The following is a 20914-nucleotide window of genomic DNA, read 5'->3' as shown; positions in this document are numbered from 1 at the left end:
CTCCCAAGGAGGAGGGCATGGCGACCCACTGAAATCCTCTCGCCTGGAGAGTCCCCATGGTCAGAGGAGCCCGGCGGGCTACAGCCCTCGGGGTCGCAAGAATAGGACACGACTGAGCCAGTAAACCACCACCGCAGGAAGACTGCAGGTGAGAATGGGGCGGAAGATTGAGGGGCGAGAAGGACTCGGAGGAGAAAAGAAACGGGGAGGGGCGGGAGGAGAAAGGAGTCAGTCACGAGGGGCCGGCTACTGCCCGGCGTCAGTGACGGGGGGAGGAGGCCGGGGCGGAGAATGGGCTGAAATGCTGGGCGGGCTATAAATAGCTCCCGCAAAGTCCGATCCAACCAGTCTCCAGCTGGTGATGGACTGGAAGGCTGGCCCCAGAGCGCGTCTTGGTTTCGCGGCTCTGGTGCTCCTCGTGGCTCCCCGGTTCTGCACGGCGCGAGGCGGTGAGTTCGGGGATTAACCTGCGAGGAGAGGACATGGGGCCATAAGACCCGAGAGGGTTGGGGTGTCCGAGGCGGTTCGGGGAACACGCGGCTGGGCCCCCTCCCTGTTTAAAGCTCCGCGCGCTCCTTTCTCGCTGGGCTCCTGCTCCCCGCCTCCTCTCGCGGCTGGGTGCCATCCCGCTGCATCCCTGCAGGAGGGAGGGAAGGCAGGGAGACGCGAGAGGTAAGTCGGCGTCAGGAAATGCTGCTGCAGCCGCCCGGACTCCCCCGTCAGGATTCGGAGTCACTGAAGCTGGTGCAGGAAAGGTGGAGCCCGCTTCCGAGGGACCGAACCCACGAGCGTTCAGGGGAAGGCTGGGTGGAGTCTGACCAGTTGCGTTGGCCGCAGGAAAGGTGGCGGGAGATGGGTAAGGGTCTAGGTGGGGTCTGCCACTTGGGCGGGGAGTGGGGGAGTTAGTGCAGGAGGGAGGGGCGGTGAGATGGGTGGAGTCTGTCCTAGGAAGCCTCCTTAGAGTCCTGCTTGGTTACAACAGTATTTTTTCCGAATTCCTCCCCATCACAAGAACCTCAGGGCCTCCAACCACTTCCCATCTGTGAAGGGATCCTAGACCTGCCCTCTGTCAATTGGCACGCTATCCTCCTGCCTGAGAATTCATGCCAGCAGAAGCCTCCCAGCCTAGCCCCCAGGACATAAAGCAGGAGAGATGGGAGAAGAGTTTCCCAAAGTGTGTGACATAGGGCATGAGGGTGAGGATGGGCACCCCCACTTCTACCCTTCAGTCCCACATTCATATTCCCTGAGACTATGGAGACAGTGGCCTAGAATAGCTATTATTTAAGAAAGGAGTTGGAGAACCTTTTCTTCAAAAGATAGAGAGTAAATCTGTTGGTCTTGACAGGCCATTTGGTGTCTGTGTGCATTCTACATCTCCACCTTTGTGCTACAAGAGCAGGCAAAGACGACCTGAAAAAAATACAAAAGAACCATGTGACTGCCCTGGGTCACAGTACAGTAACAGATGACTTATCCCCTAGGGACTAGTGCAAGGGATGCCTTAGCTGCCTGTTGGTGAACCAAAAACTTGCTCTGTCCTACCTAGTAGGTTCTTGGTGGTGTGAATGTGAAAGGAGTATGGGTACAGCAGATATGGGCTAATGTCCCCTGAACCCCTCTGCTCTAGAGTGGTTTCCATGGTCTATGGAGATATAAGGGACACTGCACGAAGCCTCAGGCATAAGCAGAGAATAGTGTGTGCATGCTAAGTCGCTTCAGTCATGTCCAACTCTTTATGATCCTATGGACTAGAGCCCACGAGGGTCCTCTGTGCAAGAGATTCTCCAGGCAAGAACACTGGAGTGGGTTGCCATGCTCTCCTCCATGGGATCTTCTCTCATTCAAGGATAGATCCCACATCTACCCCAGCTCCGACATTGCAAGCGGATTCCTTACTGCTGAGCCACGGGGGCAGGCCCTGGAGAATAGTGGTCCTACAACAATTCTGATGTCAGGCCTAGGCCACCTGATGCTCTCCCTTATTTGTTGCCTCTGGCCCTTCTTATGCCAAACCACAATATCACTTTAATCCTCTGATGGTTGGTCTATCTGAACTAATGATTGCGGGTTGATGAGCCCAGATCATGATAGACAATGTTGACATTTCATGACCAGAGGCCTCACCTCCACCAGCCCCCAGGACCATACTAGGAGCCACATTTAAATGGTGTCGTATTCCCCACTGCAAATCACATGGCCTTGCTTCAGGACATAAAGGGTCTGTGTTGTGAACCTCCAAGTAAAAGGGCATATTCGGCACATAGCACCTTTCTGACCACAGATACCTCTGATGTCACAGGTTCTGCTGAATCATCTGCCCAAGAAGCAGGTCATCAGTCACCACTCATCTGTGGCTGCTTTTGTGCTAGGACAGCAGTTGTAACAGAAAATCATGGTCTGCAGAGCCTGAATATGTTATATGTACAATTATAAAAATTTATGGCCACACTGGGAATTAAATGGAGATAGGATAGGGTCGACACTCCTGCAGCCCTGGAGGGTTGTAGGTTGGTACTCCTCTCTGTCATTTTCTCCAGAATATGATATTGCTTACACGTACTATTGGGGGATGAAGGTCAGTGTCAGAAGTGTGAACTTGGAAATGGCTTCTCTGGTAGCCTTAACCACATGGTAATTTACTAACTGTGAAGATTTTTCATTCATATTCCAATGAAAGTGAAATGAGCACTATGAGGACCAGTGAATGGGTGGCACTCCTGTGGGCAGGACGTGGGACAGATGTGTATTCCTTACACAGATCTCAGGCACCACAGTAATAACAGGCGGGCCATGGTGATGTTTCAGACTGCTGGACATGATGACAGTCCCACTCTAGGTCATTATGAATGTGGGGGTGGCTTCTCTGCCAAGTGTGCACTTACCCCAGTCAATGACCGTGTGGCTTCCAAGGCCAGAAGGACTTCTGCACTTGCTGTGGTGATAAGAGGGCCCTCCTTGCTGATGCCTGGCATCTCTGTCTCTAGGAATGGATCCTGAATATAAGACCTGACTCAGTGCTGGATACTGCACAAAAGATCTGGACACTTTGTTGGGATGTCTGCACTCAACTTCCTGAACATCCAGCCTTGTGTTTGTCTCTGTTTTTTTATATAATTTTTCCTTTCAATCGTGTAGTTTTTTACTGGGCTTACTGCTCATCTGTTTCCCTCTAGGATTGCCCTGTGCTAGGAGCCGCGTGGTACTCTCTGCAGTGAGGCCTGGCTACAGGGGGGCTCTCTGGTCCCCTTGGCCGCTGCATCTGCTTTGTTTCTGACATAGGGCACTCCCCCAGGCATCAGCTTTTCTGCCTTCTCCATCCTCATTCCTGCTGGAAGCGCACAGGAACACCAATCCCACCACCGTCCCTGACCCTCAGGAAAAGTCACCCTTGAGCTATTGGAGATGCTTCTCATCCGTTCTTTCCTCTCGGGCTCCATAGAACCTGGGGGACTGCACACTTTCCTGCCCTTTCATACCGTGCCCACCCTGGCACAGTCACTTTTCTGAGCCTTTAATCCCCTCCTCTACCACCTGCCTCAGAAATTCTGGATTTTCTCTTTCATTCCATGTGGGCCAGGCCTTCTCCAGGATCCAAAGACCCATCAAAGAAGTAGATCAGCAGCATCTCCCTGGCCTTGCTAAATCCTGTGACCCCAATTGTGAATTCTCCTTTCTAGAGCTTTGGGTTCTGTGTGGGCCTTATGAGCACAGTAGAGATAATGTTATGTGGTTTCTCCACTTGCTCAGCCTGTAGGTGGTGTTGGGGGGCAGGAGGGCCTTCCTGCTCTACCAACCCGGCCCTGCAGCTTTCCTCTGCTCTCACATAAGTGGGGGAAGGAGGTAATGTGTCTTCTTCTCCAAAACCTGCCCTCACCTGCATTTTCCTTCACAGACGCTCACTCTGTTTGCTACAACTTCACCGTCAATCCTCAGCCCAGTCCTGGAGAGCCGTGGTTTGTGGTTCAAGGGCAGGTAGATGGGAATGCTTCTCTCTCTTATGACTGTGGTGGCGCCATGATCCAATCCACAAGTCCATTGGGAGAGGAGGTGAAAACTATGAACACTTGGGAAACACAGAGAGAAACACTCAGAGACATCGGGGACTTCCTCAAGGGGCAACTGCCTGACATTATACTGGAGAAAGACACTTCCAGAGGTGAGTTCAGTTCAGTTCAGTTCAGTCACTCAGTCGTGTCCCACTCTTTGCAACCCCATGGACTGCAGCGCGCCAGGCTTCCCTGTCCTTCACCAACTCCCAGAGGTTTCTCAAACTCATTTCCATCAAGTCAAACTCATGTCCATTGAGTCCAGGGGTGAGTTAGGAAGTCCAAATACTGAAGGAGCTGCATGCATTGCTTATGGGTAAAAAATTCAATTGAGTATTGTCCCTTCCCTAGTAGTCCAGTGGCAGGAGCAAGCCTTGGAGGAGAGAAAAGGGCCAGATTACCTGGGCCCAGGGGAGGTGGACATGGTGAGGCAAAGAATTCGTCAAGTCCAGAGCCTGAGCTCTTTCACTTCCTTGGTGAGGTCAGACCCGCTGACCCTGCAGGGCAGGATGACGTGCTGGTGTGAAGAGGATGGACGCATCGGTGGATCCTGGCAGTTTGGCTTCAGTGGAGAAATGTGCCTCTGCTTTGATTCAGAGGATGGGCACTGGACAGTGGATCATTCTGGAGGGAGGCGGATTAAAGAGAAGTGGGCGAAGGACAGAGCTGTGACCAACTTCTTCAAGAAGGTCTCCATGGAGACTGTCGGGCCTGGCCTCGGGAGTTTATGGTGCACTGGGAGAAAATGTTGAAGACCTCGGGTAAGTGAGACGAGTATAAAGAAATGGTTGTCCACTCAAGGTGATATGGACCCACCCTGTGTGTGTACGTGTATGTGTCTGTGTGTGTCTGTGTGTTTTGGCAAAGTGATCCATCCATAGTGAGCTGTTCCTGAAATGGATGGCCCTAGAGAGTGTCATACTGAGTGTTCTAAGTCAGAAAGAGAAGGAGAAATACCATATGATATGCCTTATATGTGGAATCTAAACAGAAATAGTACAAGAAAACTTACAAAACAGAGACTCACAGACTTAGAAAACAAGCTTATGGTTATCCGAGGGGACGGATAGTTAGGGACTCTGGGAAGGTCATGTACACATCGCTATATGTAAATGGATAACCAACAAGCTCCCACAGTATAGCACACGGAACTCTCCTCAGTGGTATGTGCCAGCCTGGATGGGAGAGGGGTTTAGGGGAGAAGGGGTACATGTATGTGTATGGCTGAATCCCTTCGCCGTTCACCTGAAACTATCATAACATTGGTAATGGCTATTCCCCAATTAACAATGTTTTGGGCGTGGATAAAAATAAAATAAAAAAATGTAAAAAAAAAAATTTAAAAAGTGAGTTGTTCCTGGGAGAACAATGATCCGGGATGCTCTGTCATCCTCCTTCCTCTTCCACCTCCTGACGTCTCTCCTCACAGCACAGGCATTTGGACCACTGAACATGGATTTTTGCTGATCCAAATCCTGTAGACATCTTTTTGATTTCTGGGATTTATTTCTCACTGTACCCTTTTTCCAGAATCTTCTTCTAAATGTCACCAATTCCACTTCGGGAAAACTGTCAATACCGCCTCTGCTGTCAGCTCCTGAGGACTGCATCCTCAGGTCACCGTCTCTGATGTCACAGCAGGACTGAGTGGCTATGTTGGAAACCTTGCTCCCCCATTAGCTGTCAGAGCCCCGTGAGGACTGAGCTCCTCCCTTTGCCCCGTCTCGCCTGAAGATCTATCACAGGGGCCTCCATGTGATGGGTGCCAGCTGTCTGCACAGTAGGGGTACTGAGTCAGGGGGGCAAGGAGGCATCTGCCGAGTTTGAGGTCTGGACAAGGGCTTCACTCTTACTCTCCTTGCAGCATCACCGACCACAGTCCATGCTACAGTGCAGCCCACGGCCCCAGCCAGCAACCACATAACCGAGATCATCCTTCTCGCCATTTTCATCATAAGCATCTCATAAGCATCATAGCCTGGATCCTTTACAAGAAGAGGTACTGAGGGCAGAATTCAGAGGAATGGCAGGGGCACAGGGCCTGGTGTGAGGACGGGAAAGGTGAATCCCAGCCAACCCCTGCCCCTCACTGAACCTCCTCATCCTGGAAATGAGCAGGGGAATAAGACCTCATATCACCTGAGAGCAGAACTCGACAAGCTCAGCCCTGAGTTCTGAGAGGTCTCCACTGTCAGGTGACATTGTGAAAAGGGAGGGACCTTCACTAGGCTAAGGGCCTATTGATGCTTAAAGGGTTTAGCCAAGTCCCCTGACTGAGCACAGCCTGCTGGCTGGCAGGGCCCAGGGTAGGTGATGTGAGAACTGCAGGCACTCAGGGCGAGGGCAGGACTCACAGGGGCTGAGAGCAGCATGGGGGCTCCATGTGCTGTGTCAGCGGGGAGGGGACCCACCCAGGGGCCAAGATGAGAGGGGCCGGGCTCTCATCCCAGGAGGAAGGGGTGGGAAGGCCTTTGCAGACCCAACTCCAAAGGCCCATTCTCACAGGAAATGGTGTGGGTCAAGCAGGGAAAGCAGGAGCCCCACAGCAGAGACTGGGGGAAGGGCTGAGGCCAGGCCTGTGTTCCTGGAGCAGCAGCAGTTGTGGTTCAATCTGTGGCCTGCATGTCCCCAGCTTCCTGGAGATGCAGAGCCCCATCACTGAGTGGCCCTGCCTTGAGCAGAGCTGCCTGGGGATGGGTGGGCCTGAGCTGGGGTGCAGGCGCCCAGTTAGGGGGACCAGGGAGAGATGGGGGCAGGGACCTTAGTCCTGAGAGCTGTGTGTGCTGCTCAGAGGCTGGAGGGGCACAAAGGAAGGAGGTTTCCCTGCAGACACCCAAGGCTGTCAGGAAGCAAGGCCCCTCCTCTGGGGACCTGCTCCCTGGTGCAATAGGCCCCATTCAGGGAGGATCCGGACCTGAGTAAAGGAGCAGATTGATTCCTCACTGGCTCCAGTCCTGAGCCTGAGTAGGGGGTGTCAGGGCCTGGGGTGACTCTGTGATGCAGGAAGGAAGGAGGAGGTGACAAGAAGCTGCTGGGCCTGGGGTGGGGATGGGGGTGGAGGACATAGGAGCCCCTCAGTGAGGGTAGGGCTGCAGGGGCTGGGAAGGGGCCACCCCAGGAAAGTGACAGGAGTTCCTCAGCCTCCTGGACCAACACCTGTTTCTTTTCTGCAGGAGGCGGTGCTCCCAGGAAGCCCCAACAGGGGCTCTGTCGGCCTGAGGACTCGGTCTCTGCCTGGCTGCTCTTCTTCTCCTGTGTTCACCTTAGAGCCAAGAGACCAGACCTTAGGAACCCCAAGTCTGTCTGTCAGTTATGACGACACGGTGGCTGCACCATCTCGAGTCTCTTGTCGCATCTGATGAGCATCCTCCTCAACATCTTTACTTTTTTCAAATCTCCTTTCCCACTTCCTCTTGGTGTTGAGTGATGCAGTCTCTGCACTGATACTTCCAACTACTTGTACAAGAGATCACCAGAAACATAACACTTTCAATCTTCTAGTTTTTGGAAAATTAGACTTCTGCCTGCATCATGACCTTATTCTTAAAAATGATGATATTGGTGGAAAAATACATGTGCTATTACGGGACTCAGGGTTTTGTTTCTTTATCCAGAGAAACAACTTCATTATATTTTCAAAGGGATACAATTTTACATTGACTGGTTCCCTTCATAATTTATTACCCTATTGGTTCTTTGTCATGTTCAACTCTTTGCGACCCCATGGACTGTAGGCCACCAGGCTCCTCTGTCCATGGGATTTCCCAAGCAAGAATACTGGAGTGAGTTGCTATTTCCATCTCCAGGGCATCTTCCAGATCCAGGGATCAAACTGATGTCACCTGTGTCTCCTGTACCTCATTTGTTGGCAGGTTGATTCTTTACCACAAGCACCACCTGGGAAGCCTTTATAGTGATTCTTAAATCAACATCTCTATATTGCAGAAAAGTTAAGTACTTCAGTACTGGAGCATTCTGCCTAAGGAGCAGGAAGTTTTGACCTCCATCAGGCACCCCAGCCCTGGTGCAGTGCTGGGAGAAGCAGCCCCATGCGCCCATTCCCTCACTCTTGTTTTAGAAACCAAAAGGGTTTATGATCTGGAGCACTGGAGGACTGTGGGAAATGGAGACTCCATCCTAAGAGACCATGGGCACAGAATTACTTGCTTCCTGTCCCAGCACAGAGTCAGCAGATTGCAAAAGTGTCTGGTGTGATGGTCAACATCTGGAGACCATACCTAGCATTGGCTGAGCTCACAGCCAACAAAGCTCCAGACAGGAGACTCCCCACAACCCATCCCCACAACATGCACACATACACACACACACAGGCATACAGTTCAGTTCAGTCGCTCAGTGTGTCCGACTCTTTACGACCCCATGAATCGCAGCACGCCAGGCCTCCCTGTCCATCACCAACTCCCGGAGTTCACTCAGACTCACGTCCATCGAGTCAATGATGCCATCCAGCCATCTCATCCTCTGTCATCCCCTTCTCCTACTGCCCCCAATCCATCCCAGCATCAGCGTCTTTTCCCATGAGTCAAATCTTCGCATGAGGTGGCCAAAGTACTGGAGCTTCAGCCTTAGCATCATTCCTTCCAAAAGAAATCCCAGGGCTGATCTCCTTCAGAATGGACTGGCTGGATCTCCTTGCAGTCCAAGGGACTCTCAAGAGTCTTCTTCAACACCGCAGTTCAAAATCATCAATTCTTCGGCGCTCAGCCTTCTTCACAGTCCAACTCTCACATCCATACATGATCACTGGGAAAACCATAGCCTTGACTAGACGGACCTTTTCTGGCAAAGTAATGTCTCTGCTTTTCAAAGTGCTATCCAGGTTGGTCATAACTTTTCTTCCAAGAAGTAAGCGTCTTTTAATTTCATGGCTGCAATCACCATCTGAAGTGATTTCGGAGCCCAAAAAAATAAAGTCTGACACTGTTTCCACTGTTTCCCCATCTATTTCCCATGAAGTGATGGGACCAGAAGCCATGATCTTCGTTTTCTGAATGTTGAGCTTTAAGCCAACTTTTTCACTCTCCTCTTTCACTTTCATCAAGAGGCTTTTTAGTTCCTCTTCACTTTCTGCCATAAGGGTGGTGTCATCTGCATATCTGAGGTTATTGATATTTCTCCCGGCAATCTTGATTCTCGCTGTGCTTCTTCCAGTCCAGCGTTTCTCATGATGTACTCTGCATATAAGTTAAATAAGCAGGGTGACAATATACAGCCTTGATGGACTCCTTTTCCTATTTGGAACCAGTCTGTTGTTTCATGTTCAGTTCTAACTGTTGCTTCCTGACCTGCATACAGATTTCTCAAGAGGCAGTTCAGGTGGTCTAGTATTCCCATCTTTTTCAGAATTTCCCATAGTTTATTGTGATCCACACAGTCAAAGGCTTTGGCATAGTCAATAAAGCAGAAATAGATGTTTTTCTGGAACTCTCTTGCTTTTTTCATGATCCAGTGGATGTTTGCAATTTGATCTCTGGTTCCTCTGCGTTTTCTAAAACCAGCATGAACATCAGGAAGCTCACAGTTCACGTATTGCTGAGGCCTGGCTTGGAGAATTTTGAGCATGACTTCACTAGCGTGTGAGATGAGTGCAATTGTGTGGTAGTTCGAGCATTCTTTGGCATTGCCTTTCTTTGGGATTGGAATGAAAACTGACCTTTTCCAGTCCTGTGGCCACTGCTGAGTTTTCCAAATTTGCTGGCATATTGAGTGCAGCACTTTCACAGCATCATCTTTCAGGATTTGAAACAGCTCAACTGGAATTGCATCACCTCCACTAGCTTTGTTTGTAATGATGCTTTGTAAGGCCCACTTGACTTCACATTCCAGGATGTCTGGCTCTAGATGAGTGATCACACCATCGTGATTATCCGGGTCATGAAGATCTTTTTTGTACAGTTCTTCTGTGTATTCTTGCCACCTCTTCTTAATATCTTCTGCTTCTGTTAGGTCCATACCATTTCTGTCCTTTATCGAGCCCATCTTTGCATGAAATGTTCCCTTGGTGTCTCTAATTTTCTTGAAGAGATCTCTAGTCTTTCTCACTCTGTTCTTTTCCTCTATTTCTTTGCATTGTTCACTGAAGAAAGCTTCCTTATCTTTTCTTGCTATTCTTTGGAACTCTGCATTCAGATGCTTATATCTTTCCTTGTCTCCTTTGCTTTTTGCGCCTCTTCTTTTCACAGCATTTGTAAAGCCTCCCCAGACAGCCATCTTGCTTTTTTTGCATTTCTTTTCCATGGGGATGGTCTTAATCCCTGTCTCCTGTACAATGTCATGAACCTCATTCCATAGTTCATCAGGCACTCAATCTATCAGACCTAGGCCCTTAAGTCTATTTCTCACTTCCACTGTATAATCATAAGGGATTTGATTTAGGTTATACCTGAATGGTCTAGCGGTTTTCCCTACTTTTTTCAATTTAAGTCTGAATTTGCTAATAAGGAGTTCATGATCTGAGCCACAGTCAGCTCCCAGTCTTGTTTTTGTTGACTGTATAGAGCTTCTCCATCTTTCGCTGCAAAGAATATAATCAATCTGATTTTGGTGTTAACCATCTGGTGATGTCCATGTGTAGATTCTTCTCTTGTGTTGTTGGAAGAGGGTGTTTGCTATGACCAGTGCATTTTCTTGGCAAAACTCTATTAGTCTTTGCCCTGCTTCATTCCGCATTCCAAGGCCAAATTTTCCTGTAACTCCAGGTGTTTCTTGACTTCCTACTTTTGCATTCCATGCCCCTACAATGAAAAGGACATCTTTTTTGGGTGTTAGTTCTAAAAGGTCTTGTAATCTTCATAGAACCATTCAACTTCAGCTTCTTCAGCGTTACGGGTTGGGGCATAGGCTTGGATTACTGTGATATTGAATAGTTTGCCTTGGAAACGAACAGAGATCATTCTGTCATTTTTGAGATTGCATCCAAGTACTACATTGTGGAATTTTTTGTTGGCCATGACGGCTACTCCATTTCTTCTGAAGGATTTCTGCCTGCAGTAGTAGATATAATGGTCATCTGAGTTAAATTCACCCATTCCAGTCCATTTTAGTTCGCTGATTCCTAGAATGTCGACGTTCACCCTTGCCATCTCTTGTTTGACCACTTCCAATTTGCCTGGATTCATGGACCTGACATTCCAGGTTCCTATGCAATATTGCTCTTTATAGCATTGGACCTTGCTTCTATCACCAGTCCATCCACAACTGGGTATTGTGTTTGCTTTGGATCTATCCCTTCATTCTTTCTGGAGTTATTTCTCCACTGATCTCCAGTAGCATATTGGGCATCTACTGACCTGGGGAGTTCCTCTTTCAGTATCCTATCACTTTGCATTTTCATACTGTTCATGGGGTTCTCAAGGCAAGAATACTGAAGTGGTTTGCCATTCCTTTCTCCAGTGAACCACATTCTGTGAGACCTCTCCACCATGACCTACCCGTCTTGGGTTGCCCTGCGGGCATGCCTTAGTTTCATTGAGTTAGACAAGGTGTGGTCCTAGTGTGATTAGATTGACTAGTTTTCTGTGAGTATGGTTTCAGTGTGTCTGCCCCCTGATGCCCTCTTGCAACACCTACCATCTTACTTGGGTTTCTCTTATCTTGGACGTGGGGTATAGGGAGAAGCCAAAGCTTGGTTCTAGCCAATCTCTCAGCTCTTCCACACCTCCATGTGACACCAGCCCAGGCTAAGACAATGACTGCTGGTCCCTGGAATCCTGATGAGTTGTGTGACTGCATTGCCACACACAGGGTTATCCGGTAGAAGCCCTGACTCACATCCGTCCAGCACCAGGTTCTACCTTGGAGTCACTCAGCTGCCACCCATGGAGAGCAGCAAACTCTGTGAATCAGCAGGTGCAAAGGAGGCAAGAAGGTTCTGAATGGCCTCACTAGAGTCTCTGTGTGGGATGGACCTGTGCTGGGAGGCTGGTTGGAGGACAAGAAACCCACAAATGTGGGCAGGACTCAGGGTTGGGTGGGACAAGAGCTTGGTGGGGCCAGGTGAGCTGAGTGGGAGAGACTCCCTTATGAAGGGGGGAGGGCGGGAGCCTGGGTTGAATCCCCCAGAGGAGGCAACCTGGAAGCCCCTGGTAGACTCAGACCACAGGGAGGAAGGACTGGGAGAACAGAAGGAAGTCAGAGGCTGCTGTCAGAGATGGGCCAGGTCAGCCCCGAGTGAGGAACACGGGCCCCAGGGACCTGGGCACCCTGACTCACTCCAGGCATGCCCCTGACCCCCGGGCTCACACCAAATCCCCAGGAGTGAGGTCAGAGTTGGAGGGCTGGGGAGGTTGCAATTAGTACCTGAAGCAGTTTCATGGATGTGGACTATAGTTACCTCCAGGAAGAGGAATCTGGACAAAATTCTGACTGTGCTAGTTTCCTCATCTTGCCATGCCTCAATTTACACATTTGTCAATGGGAAACACTACCTATGGGAATGAATAGAGGCTGAACATTCATTCAGGACCTGAGGAGATCATGCAGGTGGCCCCGAGTGTGTATATGCTGAGGGTTCGCCAACCCCTGTCTCAGGAGTTGTTCTTGTTCAGTCACTAGGTCGTATCTCTGTGATCCTGTGGACTGTAGGCCGCTAGCCTCCTCTGTCCATGGGATTTCCTCAGCCAAGAATTTTGGAGTGTGTTGCCATTTCCTCCTCCAGGGGATCTTCCCCATCCAGGGATGGAACAGACATCTCTCATATTGACAGGTGGATTCTTTATCACTGAGCCACCTGGGAAGCCCCTTATCAGGAGTTAGTGCTGCTAAAAAAACACTAAGAACTCGGGGATCCAGAGAAGGGGCTGGATAGAAGAAAGGTGAGGGACAGATCATTGAAATTTTGAGGAACATCAGTCCCACAAAGGGTGTGGGGAGCCTAGGGGGAGCCCCCAGGAGAGACTCTAGTGGGAGGACTCTGGGGACTCATTCCCTTCTCCACTGGCCAACCAGGCTCCTCTCCAAGGGTGGGTCACCCCAGGGCTCCAGGTGGCAAGGGCTGCTGGCACCAACTTCAGTCTTGCCATCTTGGTTCTGCTTCTACTGCCCAACTGTGTCCACAAAGTGCACGGTGGTGAGTTCCTGGTGAACCTACTGGGAGAGGGCGGGGATGATGAGTTATATCCAGAGAGCGGGACCCGAGCTGCCTTGATTAGAGAGCCCACGGGCATGGTGTTGCCTCCGCCTCCTCCTCCTCAATCCTTAGGTGAGCTCCTTTCCTTGTTGGCAGCTGCTGGGCTGCTGGCCACTTTCAGGCCAGCAAAAGGGTAAACTGGTTGAAATAGCAATGCTCAGACAATGGGAGGTGGGGAGGCGAGGGGACATGGAAAGAGCATGGCAGGAAACACGGCCATCCCTAAGCTCCCAGCCCTCAGCCATGCCTCCAGGAGTGGGAGCCCCCGTGGCAGGGCTGGGATAGTTGACCCTCCTGTGGGGAGGAACCCAGACACCCCCTGAAAAGCACACACCACTGATCTCATTTGTCCACACAAACCCTTCTCCTCCACACGACCCCCCTGCCATTGACTCCCAGGCCACTTTACCAGCTATAAACTACTCGTGCCACCCCGGGCTTTCCTTCCCCAGACACATCCCCTTAGTGGCCACAGCTCCTCCTCTGCAGCTCACTAAGTTCATTCCACATCTCTGCATCCCGAGAAGCCCAGGTACTCCAACAGCTTCCCACCTGTGAAGGGACCCGAATCACACTCTCCACCAACTAGCATCTTATCCCCTTGCCTGAGGACTCACCCCAGCAAAAGCCTCCCAGCCTGGTCCCCAGGAGGGTCGGGAGCCCATTCTTCCAAAGTGTGACATGGGGCCGGAGGGTGAGGAGGGGGACCCCCCACTTCTACCCTTTGGTCACAGATTCATATCGCCAACAGACTGTGGAGATGGCAGCCTAAAATGGTTATTGATTAAGACAGGAGCTGGGGAAATCTTCTACAGAAGACAAATCTGTTCGCCTCTTCAGGCCTTTTGGCATCTGTCTCTGTGCACGTCCAGGTTTGTGGTGCGAAAACAGGCAAAGACAACGTGAAAAACCAAAGGAACCCCTCTGACCACTGCCCTGGTTTGCGAACCCCAGCACTGGGAGACTCATCACCTGGGGAATTATCCAGCGGCTGCCTCGGCTGCCTGTTTATGAATCCCAACCCTGCCCTGTCCTGCCTTGTAGCCTCTGGTGGTGGGAATGTGATAGGAGGGTGGGTCCTGCAGTTACAGGCTAACGCCCCCTCCTCTGCTGTAGAGTGGCTTCCTGGGTCCAAGGGGCCATGGGGACCCTGTGTGAAGCCACAGAGGTGAGCAGAGGACAGGGAGGTACCACAGTTCTGATGTCAGGTCTTGGTCCCCTGCTGCTCATCTTACTTGTCCCCTGTGGCCCTGCTTATGCCAAACCACACGATCACTTCTATCCTATGACAGCTGACCTCTCAGTAGCGATTACCGAGTGGATGAGCCCAGTCCATCTTGACTGGAGGTCCTTCCTCTACCAGACTCAGGACCATATCAGTAGCCATGTTTAAATGTTAGGCTTTCCTCACTGAAGTGGCGTGGTCGTGCCTCTGACCCTGTGGGGCTGCGTTGTGATGCTCTGATTAGGATGTCACAAGCTGTCCCTTGGCGAGGGCGTAGCAACCCACACTGGTATTCTTGCCCGGAGAATCCCATGGACAGAGGGACCTGGTGGGCTACAGTCCATGGGGTCAAAAGAGTCAGACACGACTGAGGTGACTTAGCAGGCAGGCGGGTTACCCCTGGCACAATTTCCCCCACTGAAGGACTTCTGTGTCATGGGTGCTGCAGGGTCCTAGGGTCCCAGTGGCAGATCCCGCCACACACCTTCCTTCATGTCCTTTCCATGAACACCTTCCATAGCTGAAATGAGCAGTTGCAGAGGCCTCTGGTCTGCAAATCCTGTAATATTTAGTGTCCAGCCATTGATAGAAATGCTTTAGACCAGGCAGATATAAAAAGGAGATGTGAAGGGATCGCAGGCCTGCATGCTTTCAGGCTATGATTGTCACTAATCTCTGTCATTTTACCCAGAAAAGGGTGGTCTTGCAACATTCTGTTTGTAGCAAAGGAAAGGCAATATGAGAATGTACTCGTACTTCTCAACTATGGCAGCCTTCACCCCATTCCTAACTACAGAGAATTTTCCATCACTGGTTCAGATCTGGAGAATATGAAATAACCACTGTGTGGGTCTTCACACACCGTGAGACCCCTGTAAGCAGCATGCAGGATGGTTATGTACTCAGTACCCTGCATCTCATGCATCACATTAATAACAATGGGGCCGTGATGATGCTTCTAATCCCTGGATGTGATGTGAGTCAGACACTGGGTCCATATGAAAGTGGGGAGGCTTTTGCTTCCCATTGTGCACCTACCTGAGTCAATGGCCCTGTGGCTCCCAAGGATGGGGAAGGCCAGAGGACCGTGGCACTGCACTTGCCATGGTGATGAGGGCCCACCTGCTGGAAACTGCATCTCTCTCAGGTAACGGGTTCTCGGTTCTGATAACTGGCTCAGTTCTAGAAACTGGGCAAAGTATCCAGACAAGCTGTTGCCATGGCTGCTTTCAGCGTCCTGATCATCGAGTTTATGTTCTATTTTCATTTCTTGGGTTTTTTGCTTTTTGGTTGGCTGCCTGGAGCAAAAGCCCTCCTGTGTTACCGACCTGGGCTCCTGGACTCGATCAATAGAAGTTGGTAAAAGGCCAGACACAAATTCAGAGGGGAAAAAAGCTTTATTGGGACTCATGAAGGAGCAAAAAAAAGTAACATGTTCCCTTGCTGGCTCCAGAGGGTGGGGGAGCCAATCCCGCATATGAGATGAGGGTGGGGGCGGGTCCTGGGTTCAGGCCAGAGGGGTGAGCTGGGTGTTTGTTCCCCCTATGTGGTGCTGTGTACAGGAATCATGACCAATAGCCTGCTTTTGCTCCTGGCTGCTCTGAACTCCCCTTGGGTTTTTGGTCTTTTTGTATCTTGTTGCTGATTATTTTCCTCAACTGCACATGTATGCAATTATTTTTAGCCCCTTATAATTTCTTTGTATCTTGATGCTTGATATGACTTTTGTACAGGTATACTCACTGCAGCAAACTGTCCCAGCCTGTCTCATTCCCCACTGAGGGGTTCTACACTCTTATCCTTAAGAGTTAGGGGGCTGAAGCTTTCTTCTATCAAAACTTCTCCCTGCTGGACAGGGACCACTGAACTGAGCCTCCCCTCAAGGTGCAGAAGTCCCTCACAAGGACCTACATTGATCTGGGCCACCCTCGACTGGAATGGGCTATATTCCTTGAGCCACCAGGAGTGTGATTTCAAACTGGTAGATCCTACAGACACAAAGTCAATCAAAAGGCAAAATAAACAAGGACTAGAAAGGAAAGAACAATAGCCATTAAAAGGCTTAGAAAGGGAAGAAACAGGTCAACTTTTGGAGGACTTTCTTTTTTTTTTTAAACTCTTGGCAGAGGTGAAATCTCTCATGAAAAACTTGTGAAGCCCCTCTATCTGTATATTTAAGGTGCATATTTACACCTTAATATAAGGTATAGTAGTATAAGGTGTCTATTTACTTAATATTGATCTAGAGGGACCGCAGTGAGTGGTGCTAAGGAAGGATCCTAGTTCCCTGCCCAGGAATTGAACCTGGGGAGCTTGGTGTAAAATGAGGAGTTCTAGACACTAAACACCAGGGGTGAGATGCAAAGTACCCTTGGCTCTTACCATCTTTGAAAGCAAGAATGTTTCAAGGAGGCAAAAACAGATACCAAAGTTATTACTGGAGACATACAGAAATAGTTCGTTTATTTAAGATGGAAGCAAGGTGGACATATGCACACAGAGAGGAGTGCGGGCATCCTGAATGAGCAGCACAAAGAAGCTAGGCTAGGGATTTAAAACACACCTACATGTCTCTATCTTCCCTGGTGGCTCAGTTGGTAAAGAATTTGCCTGCAATGCAAGAGACCTGGCTTCTATCCCCAGGTCGGGAAGATCCCCTGGGGAAGAAAATGGCAACCCATTCCAGTACTCCCTTGCCTGGAGATTTCCATGAACAGAGGAGCTGGCAGCTGACAGTCCATGGGATCCCAAAGAGTCGGACATGACTGTGTAACTAACCTTCTTTCACTTTCACTTCCATACATGCGTCTATTCTTCCCCAGCTCCCCTCCCATCCCCACCCAGGCTGCCACATAACATTGAGCAGAGTTCTATGTGCTATACAGTAGGTCCTTGCTGGTTATCCATTTTAAATAAATTAGTATGTACATGTTGATCCCAGACTCCCTAACTATCCCTTTCCCCTCATCCTTTCCCCCTGGCAACCATAAATTCATTCTCCAAGTCTGTGAGTCTCTTTCTGTTTCATAAGTAAGAGCACTTGTATCACAACTTTTTGGATTCCACATATAAGGGCCGTCAGAAGGTGCTTCTGCTTCCCTGTCTGACTTTTGTTGTTCAATATGACAATCTCCAGGTCCATCCACATTGTTGCATATGGCATTATCTCATTCTTTCTGACGGCTGAGTAATACTGCCCTGAGTATATGTCCCACATCTTCTTTATCCATTCACCTGTGGGTGGACGTTTAGGTGGCTTCCAGGTCCCGGCTACTGTGAACAGCACTGCCGTGAACACAGGGTGTGTGTGTCCTCTCAGACCCTGTTTCCTCAGAGTCACCAGGTGCACTGAATCCCATAAGACGGAGAAATGGTGAGACATCATGACCGCTCTTGTGGGTTAGAAAACAAAAATCTTAAATACTTCAAGTTTTCTGGAGTACTGAGATGTTGATTTAAATATCAGTAGCATAATAAATTGTTTTAAGCCACTAGGTTTTAGAGTAATTTAGTATACATAATAGAAAACTAACAGAGAGTATTTCAGTATAATTTAGGTCTATAAATATTATAGAAGTCTTTTGCTAAAATCAATTGATAAATTGTTAACTTGATGGATGACACTCTTTCTGTCCAAGGATCTTTGATGGTTGTCACATAGGGCTGTGACATGTGATAGTTTGTCTAATAATAATCACAAACTCAAAAAACAATAAGACCAATTGATAATCCTTTACAGAACATTCAAATTATTTGAATAACATTAAAGGGACATTTCCAGACAGTAGATAAGATCACAAATGTTTATTTTCTATTTGTGCAAGAAATATCATTTTCTGAGAATTGTCTAGAAAAGACTTCATTACTTGGTGGTGGTGGCAGTAGCATTGTCACTAAAGATTTACTATTTGGAAATGTCAAAATTTTTTTCATTTACTCTAATTACCATGAATTCAATCAGAAGAGACTAAGAAAAACAGTTGAATCCTAGCATAGACTTCAAAGCCCTAAGATAATCATGGCACTGTAGCAAGTGAGACAGATAAGTAGAAAATATACTCTCAGTGAACAGGTGAAGCAGATTTTTTTAGGGAAGTGAAATTGTTCTATGTGATACTGTAATGGAGGATACTTGTCACTATACATTCATTAACATCCATAGAATAAACAACATCAAGAGTGACACCTAATGCAAACTATGGGCTTCGGGTGATAATGATGTGCTAATGTTGGTTCACTGATTTACAAAAATGTACCACTCTGGAGGTGCATGCTGATGATAGGAGGGGCTGTGGGAATGGAGGGAGGGGATAAATGGGAACTTCACTGTACTTGTTCGATTTCACTGTGAAGCTACAACTGAACCTACAAGTGCTCTAAAAATGAAGTCTGTCAATAAGAGGAGAAACACAGTTTCTGCCATCTAGGAATTATTATCATTTGTAAACAAATAGTAGCTTGGGTTTCCTTTTTCTATTCTTTTACACTCCATCTTTCCATGTCTTTATGCTTTATATGTCTTATAAATGGCACACAGTTTGGATTTGGGATTTTATCTAATCTAGGAAGCTCTACACTTAATGAGGAACGTTGAACCATTTATACTTATGATTACTACAGATATATGTGGATTCATTTTCATTATTTTGAGTGTTCTAGCTACTTTGATTTTTCTTTGCTTCTTTTTTTTTTTCCATTTGCTTCTTTTCCCCCCTCTTTTTCTGTTTTCCATTTACTTGGAAAATATACATCTTATTTCCATTATTTTAATAGAAAGATTTAACATACCTACCTGACTTTAATATTTTGAGTGTAGTCACTTGCTTAGACTCTTCCTGACAATGCAACGTACTCAGAATTCTGTAACTCAAGATATTTATCCCCAGTGCTCCAAGATAGGTCATATAATATTTAATTCTATTTTATTTATACTCTATACCACTTTATGCTCCCCTCTACTGTCATAACTGCTCTTATTATTATGGGGTTATTTTCAGACAGTCACTGGATCTTTAAAATTACCAACTTGTTTGCCAATTTCTTAGTTCAACATGACTTCTTAGATACTGATTCTACTTTCTAGGTTTCCTTCTTACAGAAGTGAATCTTTTAATTTTTTTAATTTTAAATTTATTTATTTATTAAAGGAAGGATAATCACTTTACAGTATTGTGTTGGCTTCTGCCAAACATCAACCTGAATCACACATAGCATCTTTTAATATTAAGGGTTTGTGAATGGTCAAGTCTTTCAGACTTTGTTGGGAAAAAATCTTTATTTCACTTTTAGTATCAATAGGTAGTAGATTATTTTTCAATTTTCCTGCCAGTCATTTGATTTTTCTTCCTTTGTCTACATTATCTGACTCTTAATTCCCCCTCAACTTTTAAATTTTCTCCTTCCAAATTTCACATTAGCATATGTTGAGCATGTAAGAATGTAAGAATGAAGTAAGATCTCCTTCATTTTCCTTTAACCTGTATTTCACAATTTCTCTTCTTTTTATGTATATAAGCTAAATTCTGGTGAAATATTTAAATCTATGTTCTAATTCTCTATTTCTTTAATTATGTCTTATCATAATGACTCAACTTGCCTCAGCTATGACTAGCATTTATACAGTGAAATTATTGAGCTAACTAGAATTATAATGAAATTATAGTGGGAAAATGAGTGTTTATGAAACATTCATTTGTGTGGTGGGGGTAAAGAGATCTGAAAGAGCTAAGTCTTGACTTAGGATAGTGAAAAAATAATTAAATAATTACTACAGGTTAGAAAAGAATAGACATCAAAAAACTTAAGAAGTTGAAAAGTTACCTTTAAAGAAGGAAAAGGAGTGAAATCGAGGCTGAGGAATGATATTTAGTCATAAAACCCAAAAAAGATGTCCTTTTCATTATAAGGGACTGGAATGCAAAAGCAGGAAGTCAAGAAACACCTGGAGTAACAGGCAAATTTGGCCATGGAATATGGAATGAAGCAGGGCAAAGGCTAATAGAGTTTTGCCAAGAGAACACAATGGTCATAGCAAACAAGCTCTTCCAACAACACAAGAGAAGACTCTACATATGGACATCACCAGGTGGTCAACACTGAAATCAGATTGATTATATTATATGCAGCCAAAGAGGGAGAAGCTCTATACAGTCAGCAAAAACAAGACTGGGAGCTGACTATGGCTTAGATCATGAACTTCTTATTGCTAAATTCAGACTGAAATTGATGAAAGTAGGGGAAACCACTAGACCATTCAGGTATGACCTAAATCATATCCCTTATGATTATACAGTGGAAGTGAGAAATAGATTTAAGGGCCTAGATCTGATAGATAGAGTGTCTGATGAGCTATGGATGGAGGTTCATGACATTGTACAGGAGACAGGGATCAAGACCACCCCCATGGAAAAGAAATGCAAAAAGGCAAAATGGCTGTCTGGGGAGACTTTACAAATAGCTGTGAAAAGAAGAGAAGTGAAAAGCAAAGGAGAA

At 47.6% G+C, this 20914-nt stretch overlaps 1 pseudogene; it reads left to right on the top strand.

Annotated features, from left to right (window-relative positions):
- The first annotated feature begins 284 nt into the window (after positions 1 to 284).
- LOC101120063 (UL16-binding protein 3-like) lies at positions 285 to 7638 on the top strand (annotated as a pseudogene).
- The last annotated feature ends 13276 nt before the right edge of the window (positions 7639 to 20914 follow it).

The sequence above is a fragment of the Ovis aries genome, chromosome 8 (assembly GCF_016772045.2).
Source record: "Ovis aries strain OAR_USU_Benz2616 breed Rambouillet chromosome 8, ARS-UI_Ramb_v3.0, whole genome shotgun sequence".
Classification (NCBI taxonomy): domain Eukaryota; kingdom Metazoa; phylum Chordata; class Mammalia; order Artiodactyla; family Bovidae; genus Ovis; species Ovis aries.
Note: the sequence above shows the minus strand (reverse complement) of the source record. Positions and strands in the feature narration are given on the sequence as shown.